Source organism: Nicotiana tomentosiformis, chromosome 2 (assembly GCF_000390325.3).
Source record: "Nicotiana tomentosiformis chromosome 2, ASM39032v3, whole genome shotgun sequence".
NCBI lineage: Eukaryota > Viridiplantae > Streptophyta > Magnoliopsida > Solanales > Solanaceae > Nicotiana > Nicotiana tomentosiformis.
The window spans coordinates 41600826-41606399 of NC_090813.1; the positions used below are offsets into that span (position 1 = coordinate 41600826).

General features: G+C 39.9%; 1 long non-coding RNA gene across 1 annotated transcript; it reads right to left on the reverse strand.

Moving 5' to 3' along the window:
• Positions 1-202: 202 nt before the first annotated feature.
• LOC117278829 (uncharacterized) lies at positions 203-998 on the reverse strand. The gene is made up of 2 exons (XR_004509188.2): positions 807-998; positions 203-282 (listed from the first exon to the last, which is right to left on the reverse strand). It is a non-coding gene; the product is annotated as an uncharacterized lncRNA (long non-coding RNA).
• Between the last annotated feature and the right edge of the window lie 4576 nt (positions 999-5574).

Consider the following 5574-nt stretch of genomic DNA (forward strand, 5'->3'; position numbering starts at 1 on the left):
TGGTAAAAATATTGTAATAATGTATATATATAGACCCTATACCCTCTTTACAGAAAGAATATAATACTTAACGTAATAGAAAGTTCAAAAAAGGGAGAATGTTGTAACTTATGTGGCTATGATAATGTGAATAAATTCAGGAATAAGAATTTCTCTTTATGTCTCGTTATCAAACATATGTAGTTATGCGATCATGCCAAAATGAAGGAAAGGTTTAGCCTTAACATACCTTATCACAATCTTTCTAATAACCATGTTGAACTCGTCTCTTCTCACCTTAATCTACAACAACGATAATAATACTATCATTAATTTACGAAAGGTACAACTATTGCATAACGAACGTAAGCTTATTTTATATAAAATGGGCAGCATCTCCCCTATGATCTTTACTTCCTCAAAATTCAATATAACACCAAAAACACAAGAACACAACAATAAAAATATATATACATTATTTTCCAACCTTATATACACCACAAAATACTACAAAATAGCCCAACACACCCCAATCTCTTCATACACAAAACGACCACCGTAGTAGTGTACAACAGCCCAAAAATGTTAAGGAGAACGACCAGCCCACCACCCTGAATTTATGTGGTGTTTCTCCACACCCTTTCTCCAAAAATCCTTAAAATAGTAGCAAAACACGCAATCCAACAGCAACTCAAAAAAGTCCACTACAAGTTGAATAACTCGAACTCACGGCCTCCGATTACCGACCCGTGAGTTCTTACAAATATAGAAAGACTTCCCATACATTTATAGCAGAAACAATGGATGAAATAGAGCAGTAAACTTACCTTATTTGTTGAATAACTCAGATCCTATCTTGGGTCTTCAAACTCTCGATTTTTCCTCCAACTAGAACTTGAAAAGGAGAGAAAATCAATTAGGGTTTGTGTGCAATTGTTTGGAGGATGTTTGCAGAGGTTTAGATCTGGTTATTGTGACCTATTGTCAGTGTATTATATGAACGAAATAGTCCTTTAACATATCTCTTTGGACGACACAAAACGGTCCATTTTTGGACATATAATCCTCTCATTTAAGCAAGTAAGTGACATACCTATTTGTCACCTAGCAGTCTGTGCAGGCTTGGAAAAATGTATATATCTCTCTACTCTGATGTCGTATTGACAAACGGGTTAATGAGTTAGAAAATAAATCATAGATATTCAATTTTATGGGTGGAACACCCCTTAACTCTAAGTATATATGGAGAAAATCGCAGTTACATTTTACCCAAATTTCAGTAAAACTTATGAACGTAACATGTGATGACTTTCATCGACTTTTGTTCCACAACTCGCTTGACCTCATAATTAACACATGACTATCATAAAACTAAAATAAATCATAACATAACACTCTTATAATGTTAAGAACCCTAGTATTATTCCAAAGGTACGGGTTATAACATTCCCAACTTGTTGACTTTCGACGAATCATTATTTTCTTCAATTCCTTTAGCTTCTGAACCTTCCAACATCTTTTTACTTGTTGTTCATGATCTTCAATATTTGTAACCTCTGAGGTAGAATGATAAATTACTTTATATACTTCCAAAGATGATATCATTTTTGGTCTTAAATTAGTTTGCTTACGAGGCACTTTTACGTACGAAAATATGGGGTGTAACATCATTCCCCCATTAGGAACATTCATCCTCGAATGTTTACTCTTAGAGACTTGGGAAAGTGTTTCCAGAGTCTCCTCTGTACACTAGATTAAAACCAACCTGCACTCAGCCATAAAACATATTATCCATGCCACACATGGCCAATGTCTAGAAGTAGCAACACTTGGCCTCACACGACCGTCAATCATAAATACTGAAATTTAAAAATAAGAGCTTACCTGATGACCTATGGGTCTGAATAGAGCTGTGTTTAAGAATCCCATCTCGAGCCATATCTTCGGTTTGAAATAGGTGGGAATATTTAGACTTCATTTCTTCATCAACTTCCCATGTCATCTCTTCCACGTTTTTGCTTCTCCATAAAACTTTCACAGAGGCTACCTCCTTATTTCGTAGCTTGCGGATTTGTCGGTCTAAGATGGAAACTGGAACATCCTCGTACGATAATTTCTTAATGATCTGTACATCATCAGTGGGCATCACTCGGGTAGGATCACCAATGAACTTCCATAGCATAGATACGTGAAACACCGGAGGGACAGATTCTAATTCCGAGGGAAGGTCTAGCTCATATGCTACTCGGCCCACTCTTTGAATAATCCTATAAAGCCCAATATACCGTGGGATATGGTTGCATTTCTTGCCAAACCTCGTCACGCCCTTCATAGGCGACACCTTTATGAATACCCAGTCATCAAAACCTGAACTCTAAGTCTCGCCGCCGCACGTCAAAATTTGACTTCTGACAACTCTGAGTTGTTTACAGTCGCTCCTGGATAAGCTTTACTTTCTCTATAGCCTACTGAACCAAGTCTGGCTTATGTAACCCAGATTTTCCAACATCAAACCACCCTATAGGATATCTGCACTTACACCGACACAAAGACTCATATGGAGCCATCTGGATACTGGAGTGGTAACTTTTATTATATGCAAACTCGATAAGAGGTAGATGTTCATCCCAACTTCTTTTAAAATCCAACACACAAGCTCGTAACATATCCTCGAGCATTTGAATTGTGCTCTTGGCTTGTCCATCAGTCTGTGGATGAAAAGTTGTGCTGAGATTCACCTGAGTCCCTAGACCTCTCTGAAATGACCTCCAGAAATGTGCTATAAGTTTGGCCCCACGGTCAGATATAATAGATACTGGCACACCGTGTATCCGTACTATCTCCTTAATATATAACTTTGCAAATCTTCGGTTGTATATGTAGCTCTGACTGGTAGGAAATGGGCTAATTTCGTGAGCCTATCAACTATCACCCATATAAAATCAAATTTACGATGAGAACGCGGCAAACCCGTGATGAAGTCCACGTTTATCGCCTCCTATTTCCACGTCGGGATCTCTATAGTCTACATTAGACCTCCGGGCTTCTGGTGCTCTACCTTCACCTGCTGGAAACTAGAACACTAGGGGACAAACTCGGCAATGTTATTCTTCATATCTTTCCACCAGTACACATCTTTAATGTCATGATACATCTTTATCGACCTAGGATGAATGGAGTGCCACGAATAATGTGCCTCTGACATAATCCTATCTCGTAGACCTGCTACATCTGGAATACACATATGACCCCCCAACTGAGAACCCCATATCCGTTGATCTCTAACAACGGCTTCTTTTGCGGTGGATTTTGCTCTCTCAACTCGACCAACTCTGGGTGCTCGTACTGCCTTTCCTTGACTTCAGCTATGAGAGATAATTTTGCAATGCTTTGGAGTACAAGTCCATCATCGTCCGAATCTACTAACCAAACTCCAAAACAAGCCAATTGATTAAGCTCTCTAGCTAGTTCTTTTTTCTCAGCCTCAACATGTTCTAAGCTACCCTTAGATTGGCAACTTAAGGCATCTGCTACAAAATTAGCTTTCCCTGGATGGTAGAGAATATTAACATCGTAATCTTTCAATAACTCTATCCATCGTCTGTATCGTAAATTCATTTTTTTGCTTGATAATATATTGTAGGCTTTTATGATCTGTAAATATATACGCATGAACACCATATAAATAATGCTGCCATATCTTAAGTGCATGGGCTACCGCAGCTAACTAGAGGTCGTGGGCTCAGATAATTCCTCTCGTTCTTCCTCAATTTCCTTGAAGCGTACACAATTACTTCCCATGTTGCATCAATAAACATCCTAACCCGATACTTGAGGCATCATAATACACGACATAACCTTGTGGACCCTCTGGAAGTGTTAGAATTGGCGATGAGGTCAACTTGTTCTTAAGCTCTTGGAAACTCCGCTCGCAAACCTCTGTCCACTGAAACTTAGCATCTTTCTAAGTTAGCTTCGTCAATGGTGCCGAAAGAGAAGAAAAACCCTCTATAAACCTTCGGTAGTATCTTGCTAAGCCTAGAAAGCTATAAACCTCTGTCAGAGTGGTAGGTCTAGGCCAGGATTTCACCCCCTCAATCTTCAGAGTGTCTAGCTTTATACCTTCATCGGATACAATATGCCCCAAGAATGCTACAAACTTCGACCAGAACTCACATTTAGAAAACTTAGCATACAACTGACGATCACAAAGGGTTTAAAGTACCGCACAAAGTTGGTTCGCATGCTCCTCCTTTGAATGTGAATAAACTAGAATTTCATCAATAAATACTATCACGAACAAATATAAAAATGGACATAATAGGCTATTCATCAAGACCATAAACACGGCGGGTGCATTTTTCAACCCGAAGGATATGAGAAGGAACTCAAAGTGGCCATATCGGCTCCCGAAGGCTGTCTTCGAAATATCTTTCTCCCGAACTCTGACCTGGTGGTACCCCGACCTCAAATCTATCTTTGAAAAGTATATATCCCCCTGCAACTGATCAAACAAGTCATCGAGCCTTGGAATGGGATACTTATTCTTGATAGTTACCTTGTTCAGCTGCCTATAATCTATACACATGCTCAGCGAGCCATCTTTCTTCTGCACAAACAGTACCGGTGGACCCCAAGGTAAGGTACTAGGCCTGATGAAACCTTTCTCCAGCAAATCTTTTAACTGCTCCTACAACTCCTTCAATTCGGCAGATGCCATTCTATATAGAGGGATGAATATTGGTTGAGTTCCCGAAAGCAATCGATGCTAAAATCAATTTCTCGCTCTGGAGGAATACATGGAAGCTCATCTGGAAACACATCTGCATACGCTCTAACTACCGAATAGACTAAAGTGTAGCTATCCCAGTATCTGCATCTCTAACTCGCATAAAATGCTAAATGCACCCATTTGCGATTATCTTCCTCGCCTTTAGATAGAAAATAAACCTACCTCTGTGTGTCGCTGTATTACCTACACATTCAAGGTCTGGCTCACTCGAAAAATGAAATATGGATGCCTTTGCTCGGCAATCAATTGTGTCATAGCAAGCTGCCAACCAGTCCATGCCCACGATAATATCAAAATTCATCATCTCTAGCTCAACTAGGTCAGCTGAGGTCTGACGACTACAAACTATCACCGTACAAGCTCGGTAAACCCGTCTAGCAATGATCGGGTCTCCGACCGGTGTAGATACCGCAAAAGGATCAGTCAGTATTTCAGGCACTATACCAAACCTCCCCACGAAAAACGGGGTAATATACATTAAAGTAGATCCTATGTCTATCAATACATAAGCATCGTGAGAGCAAATGGTCAATATACATGTCACAATGTCTGGTGAAGACTCCTGGTCCTGTCAACCCACTAAAGCATAGATACGATTCTGGTTACCTCCTGAACTGGAACCTCTACCTCTGGCTCGACCTCTACCAGAAGAAGATTGAGACTCACACCCTGAATGATGCACGAACATAGATAAGCATGTTGTTAAACTTGCTGGTTATGTCGTACCCCCAGAATCTCTATTTGAGCAATCTCGCATCATATGCCCCGGACTCCCACATGTATAACAAGCGTCGGAACCTCTC